This window comes from Rhinolophus hipposideros (assembly GCF_964194185.1).
Source record: "Rhinolophus hipposideros genome assembly, chromosome: 17".
In the NCBI taxonomy this organism is placed as follows: domain Eukaryota; kingdom Metazoa; phylum Chordata; class Mammalia; order Chiroptera; family Rhinolophidae; genus Rhinolophus; species Rhinolophus hipposideros.
The window spans coordinates 19,873,677-19,884,281 of NC_138063.1; the positions used below are offsets into that span (position 1 = coordinate 19,873,677).

General features: G+C 45.7%; 1 pseudogene across 1 annotated transcript; it reads left to right on the forward strand.

The window, feature by feature from the left end:
• The first annotated feature begins 3,653 nt into the window (after window positions 1-3,653).
• On the forward strand, window positions 3,654-4,146 carry LOC308509962 (large ribosomal subunit protein uL11-like; annotated as a pseudogene). The gene has a single exon. The product of its transcript is annotated as a large ribosomal subunit protein uL11-like (transcript).
• The last annotated feature ends 6,459 nt before the right edge of the window (window positions 4,147-10,605 follow it).

Below are 10,605 nucleotides of genomic sequence, written 5' to 3' on the forward strand. Positions count from 1 at the left end.
TTTCCAGGCTCTGGCCCAGCACAGGGAGCTGACTGCTCCCACAACCACAGCTCCAGTCCAGACGCAGGGCGCAATATGAATGACGTGAACCACAGCGAAATCAGGCTGGCCAAAGGGTCTGGCTTGTACCATCCATGTGAGCAACTGACCGGTTAAAGGAGTGCTGCCTCATTTCACTTGGGGTCATGCCCATGGCTTTGGTCTCGGGGACTTACTTCCTTTTGCTACTTTTCTTGGGAGGAAAAGAAAAGGGGAAAAAGTCTCCAGGGAAGAAAAAGCAAACCCGGACTTACCCACGCTAAATCCAGACCACTGGCTCCATAGCCTGGACATACCCTACACAGTTTCCCAGCTTCTCTAAGATGGCACCATGGCCCCCAGATGTGCAGGGAAAGTATGCTTTAGCTGTGTTAGCAAGAATATCAAGCTTCCCCAGGAGCTTTCTAGAACATTAGGAAGGTCCACGAAACACAGAACCTCCAGGATGTATGTCTTTCTTTACTTTGGCTCTTCAGCTTGGCAAAGATTCACACTGCCTCCACCCAGGGAGGTGGAAGGCGAACCCACCCATCCTGTCTGTAGAGAAGCTGTGGGGAGAGCAAGAAGACAGCTCCCATCGTCTAATAAGGCTTCACCAACTTGCTGGTGTCTGACCAGTTACACTCCACTCTCCAATCATCCACGTCTACTACAGTCAGCCAGCGAATACAGAAGCATTGTTTGTATTGTAGTCCCCCCTTATCCGTGGTTTTGCTTTCTGAGGTTTCAGTTACCCATAGTCAACCAAAGTCTGAAAATATTAAATGAAAAACTCCAGGAATAAACAATTCATAAATTTCAACTTGTGCGGCATTCTGAGTAGCTGTGATGAAATCGGTCATGGTCCCGCTCAGTCTCCACACTGTGTATGCTCCCCACCAATTAGTCACTTAGTCGTCCTCTCTGTTATCAGATCTCCTATTGCAGTACGGCAGTGCTTGAGTTCCAGTAACACTTATTTTACTTAATAATGGCCTCAAAGCCACTCACATATCTTTTATTACAATATATTGTTATAATTGTTCTATTAGTAGTTATTGTTATTAATCTCTAACTGTGCCTGATTTAGAAATTAAACTTTATCATAGGTATGTAAGTACGGGGAAAAAATAGTATATAGAGGGTTTAGTACTATTCATGGTTTCAGGCATCCATGGGGGTCTTGGAACATGTCCCCTGCGGAGAAGGGGCAATTACTGTATTGCACAAAATAGAAAACAATCTGATAACCCATCAATAGAAATCTGTTCAAAAACGGTGGTTTAGCCACTTCAAGGAAGAGTATGTAGGCATTTGAAAAATGCATTATACTTATGCCGGTTAATTTGGAAGAATTTCCATACTGTATTAAGAATAATATGATACAGAAAAGTATATAGAGATAGTTCTATTTTTAAAAATAATAATAAACCACCACAAATTAATCTATAGATGAGTGTGTATGCTTGTATGTACATAAAAAAACAGTTGTGAAAGGATAGATATTACTGTTAACATTGATTACTTGAGTTGTGACGGGTTAGAGATGAAGGAAGTCAAGTGGGTTAGACAGAGGAGACACAGGCAAAGAGAGACAAAGACAGAGGGAAGGCAGGAGGGAAAGAGCCTACTTTTAATATCTCTCCTCCTCATTATCAAAACACATCTGTCATTGAACACCATGCACAGTGTTCTGGGCTGTGTGCTGTGATGGAAAGAGAAGTAAAATGCAGGGTCTGTGCCTTCTGTGAGCTCGTAAGTTAAAGAGATAATATTTGAACATGAAAAAGATACACTCAAGTCAGAATGCCAAATTAAGGATATAGACCATCAATGTGTATTTGTTAATTCAACTAAATCTTAGTGAGCTCCTTCTTCCTACTATGCTAAGCACTAGGGGATAGGAGATGAATAATATAAAGTGCCATTTTTGATAAATGCAGAGAAATCACTTACGTTGAAGAAGGTCTCCCAGAACTGGACTTAGATGGGCTGGTAGAATTTGCTAGGCATCTGAGGAGGAAGCAGGTAGGTATTCCACACCTATGGTGCGATTGTCACCTGGGATCTCAGCCTCTGGGATATCCCAGTTGAGTTGAGGGTGAGTTGAGCAGAGAGTGGGTCAGTCTGAGAAGAAGCTCCAAGTGAGAGCAAAGAGGCAGGCGAAGCTGGACAAGACAGTTGGAAGCAGATGATAAAGTGTCCTGGATGGCAACCAAAGAACTTTGGGCTTTAGGCTGTGGGAACCTAGAGCTACTGAGGCTTTCTGATCTGTGGTGGGGCCCTATATGTGCCCCACAAAAGCTCCTGCCACTTCCAGAGTAAGTGGCAAATGGGCTAGTGGGACACTTTTTAGTGTGGGGAATGTGTCCCAGCAAAGATAATTTGCAGCCCACTCATCTAGTGCCTATCCCTGAGTAACTGCTCTCCCAGAGCTCCTGCCAGCTCTGGACACTCACCAGAGCCTAAGGGAACCTTCAGCTGTCCCTCCCCAGCATGGTCTGGAGGCCTGGAGGGGCCCACGTGTTCCTGAATAATTGATCTCTAGCATTCCTTGTTTCTTCCAATCAGAGCAAAAGAGCCAACAGAGGGTCCCTATCATGTCAATCTCAGTTCCCCGTTGCCAGCTGAAAAGGGAGAGTGAGGAACCCCTGAGGCCCATAGCAAAATCTAGGTGCACTCCCTGAGTCCCACCAACTTGACCATCAACTTAGCAACTTGACCATTCACTTAGCTGCAGGATACAGGATGTACCTTCAGGTGCCTTGGGCAGGGTGTGTGTGTGTGTATGTGTCTCCTGGGACAGGGTGCTGGGTAACCCACACCTAATGTCCAAGCCCAACAAGCAGCCAAAGGATTGCAACAGGATTTGCCTTTGAGGGTGCCAACAAGCAAATCTCCTTGTGAGAAGGTCACTGTCCCCAAAAACCCTGATGTCAGGAACACATTGTACTGTATGCTTCCTCTCCTGACAGACAGTTCTGCACAGCTGACATCAAACACCAAAGCAGCCAAGACTTTAAGCTGTGTGGCTGTTTTCACCAACACTTCGGTACCCAAAAAATGCGTGTCAATTTAATGGTAGAGGAGTCAAAAGGAGTCCAACCCAGGGAGATTGCTAATGCAGGGACATGAGGAGGAGCTTGTCCACCCCTTTCCCTCAGGTAATAGTAATGGCGGTAGAAGGGGTAGGATCGATGGGGAAGGAGAGAAGTTGTGGATTTGCAACAGCAGGCTCTGTGGGGTGTGGATAATCTGGCATTAATATTTCCTAACACACCCCAGGTGAAGTCAAAGATTGAGAAAGAACTTTCCCTAGGAGAGAAGCAGGAAGAGGAGCCTTCTTTCAAACTGAATCAAGTGCCCAGAATAAATCAATCCGCCACTTCTGCAGCATCAGCCAGACTCTTGCCTCTTTCTGTGGGCCACATTCCATATCATTCCCCATCCCATATTCTGGTTGGGCCCTTTAATATCCCTGCTCCCCATTGACTGCCATTCCCTTGTGACTTTCTTCCAACCCCAGTTAAGAAAAATATATGATGGCTTTTCAGCTTTCGGCTCGGAAGAGGCCAAGGTGCAAATTTCTTCAGTCATCCCGAATCTGTGTTCATCTGACACCATCTGTCTCCACCATGACGCCAAAGTTCAACCCCAACAAGATCAAAGTCATATACCTAAGGTGCACTGGTGAGGAACTTAGTGCCACGTTTGCCCTGGCCCCAAAGATCGGCCCCCTGAATCTGTCTCCATAAAAGGTGACTGGTGACATCGCTAAAGCAACCAGGGATTGGAAGGGTCTGAGGATTACAGTGAAACTGACCATTCAGAACAGACAGACACAGATTGAAGTAGTAACTTCTGCCCCTGCCCTCATCATCAAAGCCCTCAAAGAACCACCAAGAGACAGAAACAAAAAAAGCATTAAACACAGTGGAAATATCACTTTTGATGAGATTGTCAACATCGTCCAACAGATACAGCACCAATCTTTAGCTAGCAAACTCTGGAACCATGAAAGAGAGCTTGGAGACTGCCGAGTCTGTGGGCTACCATGTTGATGGCTGCCACCCACATGACATCATAGGTGACATCAAGAGTGGTGCAGTGGAATGCCCAGCTAGTTAAGAACTGCAAAGGAAAATATGCAATTAAAGATCATTTGGCAACCAGTGGGAAATAAAAAAGAGAAACCCAGAGACCCCCAGAGATCCAAGATAGCAAAGCAGATAAACACTGTGCTTGCTTTATCCTGTGAACACATCAAAGTTACAATACAACAATCAATCTGGAACACCATCTGAAGTCTAGCTGAACAGAAGTTTTATAGAAGAAGAAGCCACATAGAGATTGGTAGGATGGGTGGAGATGTAAAACAGGCTGATCCCACACCAACGTATGGGTTTGAAAATCGGGAGAGATATTTTGGCCACAGAGGTTCCCCATGAAGGAGCAAGGGATCCTGGCTCCCCACACCAGGCTCCCCAGCTTGAAGTACTGGTGCCAGTACTTTTCACAACTTCTGGCTGTGAAAAACAGTGGAGATTCTGACCATCTGGGTGGGACAGAAGACTGCGGGAAACACAGACAACCTCTTAAAGGCCCACATAGGCACTCACCCTGGGCACCGGTAAAGGGACAGTGACTGGAGGCTTCCGAGGCCGATGGGGAGAAACTGAGTTGTGTAACTTTGGGGCAAAGACTGGAGTGACAGTCCCTATTTTCCCTGTATGGGGCCCTCCCCATGCAGCCAGCAGGTGGGTACCATCTTATCTGTGTTGAGCCCACCCCCACAGGCCAAATCTGAATCTGATTGGCTGGGTGAGCTCTGCTGCTCCACCCTGCTGGCTCCCTGAGACCCTGCCTCACCCTACTTGCATACCACAGGACGCTTTATCAGGGGCTGAACCTTCCAGGAGCTGTCAGGTGGCAGCAGGCCTTGGAGTGTCCTGGCTTTTTGTGGAGCTATCCCAGACCTGAAGATATCCCAGACCTGAAGATATCCCAGACCTGAAGATGGTGGCAGCCATCTTCAGTTCGCAGCGTGGCCTCTCCCACATGCTTCCAGGTACAGCACAGGCAGTGACCAACTGTGGATCACTTTGTAGCTCCTACCAGGTACTCCCCAGCCAGTCACAGGCAGTGGCCTTCCCTGGAGCCTCCTCCAAGAGGCCCCTGAACCAACGTACTTGGGGACTGGCTTCAGACCACAGCAATGCACCACCCAATTAGCCCCACAAGCATCACACACAAAGGGCAGTCTCAACAGGCCCTAGAGCCCAGTGGGGGAAATCCTGCTCTATGGGTAAGCCCCCCACACAGCAGCCCATAAGCTGTAAACCTGACCAAACTTGACAGCCAGTCAGCCTGAGGGTTGATACCATCCACCCACATGCCAACAGCAATCAAAGCTAAACTATAACAGGATGGTACCCACAACCCACACAAGGGACACACCTGGAACACCCAGCACAGGTGATCAGGGAGACTGGGCCACTGGGCCCCACAAGAAAACTACTACTTAAGGCCACCCAGCAAGGCTGGGAGACATAGCAGATCTACCTAATACATAGAAACAAACACAGAGAGGCAGCCAAAATGAGAAAACAAAGAAATACATCCCAAATGAAAGAACATGAGAAAACTCCAGATAAAAGAACTAAACAAAATGGAGGCAAACAACCTACCAAATAGAATTTGAAACAATGGTTATAAGGTTGCTCACTCAAGGAACTTAGTGAGAACTTCAACAAAGATATAGCAAGCATGAAAAAGGACATAGAAACCATTAAAAAGAACCAATAAGAAGTGAAGAATACAATAACTGAAATGAAGAATGTACTAGGAGGAATCACCAGCAGACTAGATGAAGCAGAGGGTCAAATCAGTGATTTGGAAGGCAAGGTAGCAGAAAACACACAATCAGAACAGCAAAAAGAATCCAAAAAAATGAGGATAGTTTAAGAGACCTCTGGGACAACATCAGGCATAACAACATTCGCATCATAAGGTTACCAGAAGGAGAAGGGAGAAAGCAAAGGACTGAGAATATATGTGAAGAAATAATACTAAAAACTTTCCTAATCTGGCAAAGGAAATAGACAGACAAGCCCAGGAAATGCAAAGAGTCCCAAACAAGATGAACCCAAACAGGTACACACCAAGACATATTATAATTAAAATGGCAAAAGCTAAAGACAAAGAGAGAATCCTAAAGACAGCAAGAGAAAGGCAACTTGTAACTTATAAGGGAGCTTCCATAAGATTGACAGCTAATTTCTCAAAAGAAACTTTGCAGGCCAGAGAGAGTGGCATAAAATATTCAAAGTGATGAAAAACAAGGACCTGCAAGCAAGACTACTCTACCCAGCAAGGCTATCATTTAAAATTGAAGGACAGATTAAAAATCTTAAATCTATCATTTAAGATTAAAGATTAAATCTATCATTTAAGATTAAATCTATCATTTATCATTAAATCGTAAATCTATCATTTAAAATTGAAGGACAGATTAAAAATCTTCCCAGACAAGAAAAAACTAAAGGAGTTCATCACCACCAAGGAATGTAAGAAGGACTTCTTTCCCTCTTACATGGGGTGGGGGGAAGATAAAAAATATGAATAATAAAATGGCAATAACTGCATATCTAGCAACCATTGCTTTCAATGCAAGTGGATTAAATGATCCAATAAAAAACATAGGGTGGCTGAATGGATAAGAAAACAAGACCCTTACATATGCTGCCTAACAAGAAACTCACTTCAGGTTGAAAGACACACACAAACTGAAAGTAAAAGGATGAAAAAAGTTATTTCATGAAAATGGAAACAAACAAAAAAGCTGTGGTAGCAATACTTATACCAGACAAAATAGACTTTAAAACAAAGGCTATAACGAGAGACAAAGAATAACTCAGTAATCCAAATTCCTGGTATTTATTCAAAGAAAACCCAAAATGCTACTTTGTGGGGACGTATGTTCATTGCAGCATTGTTTACAATGGCCAAGATGTGGAGGCAGCCTGGGAGTCCGTCAATAGAAAAATGGATAAAGAGGAAGTGGTACATATATGGAGTAGAATATTGCTTGGCCAGGGAAGGGAATAGGTCCTTGCCATCTGTGGTGACATGGATGGACCTGGAGGGTATTGTGCTGAGTGGAGTGTCAGACAGAAAAAGACTGTGTGTGATTTTGCTTATGTGAGGAATCTAAAAAACAAAATAAACAAACAAAACAGGCGCAGACTCATAGATACAGAGAACATTTTGTTGGTGACCAGATGGAAGGGGGCTTGAGGGGGTATCAGATGGGTACTAGATTGATCGAGTTGATAGATGGGAGAGGGGTTGGGGGACAGGGTGATAAAGGTGAAGGGATTAAGAAGTACAAATTGGTAGTTACAAAATAATCATGGAGATGTAAAGTAAAGCATTGGGAATATAGTCAATAATATGGTAATAACTATGTATAGTGCCAGGTCGGTGCAAGACTAGTCCGGGGGAGCACTTTTTAAATTATATAAAGGTCTAACCATGATGCTGTACACCTGAAATTAATATAAAATAATATTGAATGTCAATTGTAACTGGAAAATTAAAAAGGGTGGGAAAAGGTGAAGGGCAGTAAGAGGTCCAAATTTCCAGGTATAAAACAAGTAAGTCATGAGGATATAATGCACAGCATGGGGGTGGGGGTGTAGTCAATAATGTTGTGATAATGTGTTATGGTGTCAGATGGTTGCTGGATTTATCATGGTGATCACTTCTTTAGGTACATAAATGTTGAATAACTATGGTGTACCCCTGAAACTAATATAATATTGCATGTTAGTATGTTTTTAATAAAAATCTTTAAAAAAAAAAAAGAATACCATATGACTCCCACTTTGCAGACCCCACCAGCTCCTACTCTTCACACTCCAAGATCCTCCCCCAGGTTGGAAGAAGTGAGAAGAGTTTAGGGTTTTTATCCCACAAACAAACAGGCCTCCAGACACGAGTGAAATAGGAGCACATTCAGCATGTGACTTCCGGGCTGGGATGACCACGCAGGCCAGAATGCAGTCCTGTCAGAGGACCGGGCACTTGGAGTCTTTAAATGCAAATTTCTCCTGTGGCAGCCCTGGCCTCTTCTGCAGGGGTGGCAGCCACCCTGGGAGGAAAGACGAGCTTTAAATTGGTAATAAAGCACTGTACCAAATTGGACTTTGACCTTGTTCAGAATTCCACTGGCCCGTGTTCCGTGACCCACCACCCCCCTTTCTACCCAATTGTTCCCTTGAGTAGCTGCCTGCTATCTGAGGCAGTCAGGCCGACTGTCACCAGCTGCTGGCTCCCTGGCTGCCTTCCACCTGGCTCGCTCAGAAAGCCTTGGAAATCAAACAGCTTTGCCTTTCCAGCCTTTCTTGCTACCTCTGAGCCTGGAACAAGACGAGAGTGATCTGGATAAAGGACTCTGGCCCAGCTGGGCCTGCTTGTAAGGCATGGGAAGAGGTGAGTGGAGCCCCAGCAAGCCACTCTTTCTCATTCCTGGTTACCAGAGAGATTCCTAGACAAGGCCTGGAATGGCCAGTGTGGGCTCATACGCTTACAACATCCCCCAGAGCAGCATAGAGCCAACATTTATTTTCTCCAGCTCCCTCCACCGTCCCAGAACACCCTCTGCTTACTGCAAAACACTAAGGTTTTGCTCATTTCTTCTGCCTGGAAAGTCTTCCACGTTCTCATCTACATGTGTAAATTCTGCCCTTCCTTGCAGGGCCTGGGCACCCACTCCCCCTCATACAGTACCTACAGTCCCCTGCAGCCCTACACTCTTCTTCTCTGCATTCTTCACTGCGTGTAGCCCCGCCATCGATGATAGTGAGCAGAGTTTGTTGGTTCTGTTCCTTTATGACTCTGGCCTTTCTCAGGTGTGGGCACAGAGTCCCAGAGAGCAGTTTCCAGGCTCTCAGCCTCACGTGGAAAGGTGCAGACTCTGGTAGTAGTTGGCCATCAGCTGTACCCAGTTAGCCATTGGCCACTGATATAACTGCCGTGGCTGAGCGAGCAAGGGTGGATTGCAGTTAGCAAGGGGTTGGTTGGTTGGTTGGTTGGTTGGTTGGTTGGTTGGTTGGTTGGTGGGTAGGTAGAGAAGCGGATGGCGGATTGTGGCTAGCAAGTGGGGTTAGCAAGTGGATTATATCGCAGATTGTGTTGATCCTACTTCCTGTGTCTTGCCCAGCCGCCAGCGAGATAAGGGTGCAGGAAGACCCTTCGTTGGGGTACCGGTGGATGTTTGCTTTTGTGTCTCAACTAGCCACCAGTGAGAATATAGTGGTATGACTCCCCTATCTATGGCTCAGTGGGTGTTCCTTTTTGGCCTCACCATATCTTGCGTTCTGGTGCGGGAAGTGGGAGCTGAGTCCCTGCATTACACCAGGGAAAAGAGCAGACCCAAAGGAGCAGGCAGTTACCATGACCTGTCACTTGTTGATACAGCTTTCACGTAACTTGGCCGCTTTCTTTCAAGAGGAATTTTACACAGCACATTGTATGGGCTCCTACTACTAATACCAAAACTGTTAGTCTATAGGGCAGGTGTCCAGGTCAGAGAAAGCCCCACCATTGGGGTATATTTCCTTCTTCTGCTCCCCAGTGTCCCCCAGGGCCATGAGAGGAAGAGTAGCCAATAAAGGAAGAGAGTCCAAATGCCCCACTGAACTCCCGCAAAGTCAGACCCATATAGGGTAGGGAAGTGTGCGTGTGTGTGTTTCAACAAGCTTCCCTGGGATTCTAATGCCACATTCCCTTTCCCTGAGTTCGAAGTTTCTCGATTCAAGTGTGGTTCCGTGCAAATTGGTGATGTTCACGTTCAAGGTCACAAGCAGCCCTCTAGGACAGACCCTGGGCCCAGAACATGGAATGGGACAGCCAGCTCTACCCCTGGAGAGTGACCACACACCCCGAGCATCTTGCTGGCTCACTCTGCCACAGGAGGGGATCGCCTTAGACTGCTTGACTTCCATTATTCCGTAGGACCTCTTTTCTAGCACTTTGTTGTTGGTTTTTGCAAAATTAACCACAAGTATTTGATGATGGAAACTTGAATGCTACTCTCCTTCGTGTTTAACATGTTTGCTAATCAACCTCACCTGCCAGAGATAATGTGAAAACCCATCACCCAGTGGCTCATTCAAGACAAGTCCAGAGTTACTAAACCATTACCTTATTTTTCTTGAGGCTTCTGTTTGCCTGAACTATTCTACCTTTCACGGCAAAGTGATTTGAAAAATGTACTGACATCTTGGTACCACAGTGAGAATGGTTTGGGTCCAGTGGTAGATGGACAAGCTGGAGAGCAATGAGTTCAGGCATGGATGGAGGGGAAGAAGTGGTGAAGAGACACCAGCATCACCTGGGAACTTGTTAGAGCTGCACATTCTCAAGTTCCACCTCAAACTTACTGAAAGCCTGGGGCGTGGCCCAGTGGTCTGTCTTAACAAGCTCCCTGATGTATGCTGGAGTTTGACAATAACTGCAAATGCATACGTAGCAAGTGCTCTTGACCCCACCAACGCTTTCCCAGAATGGACCAACACCCCAACA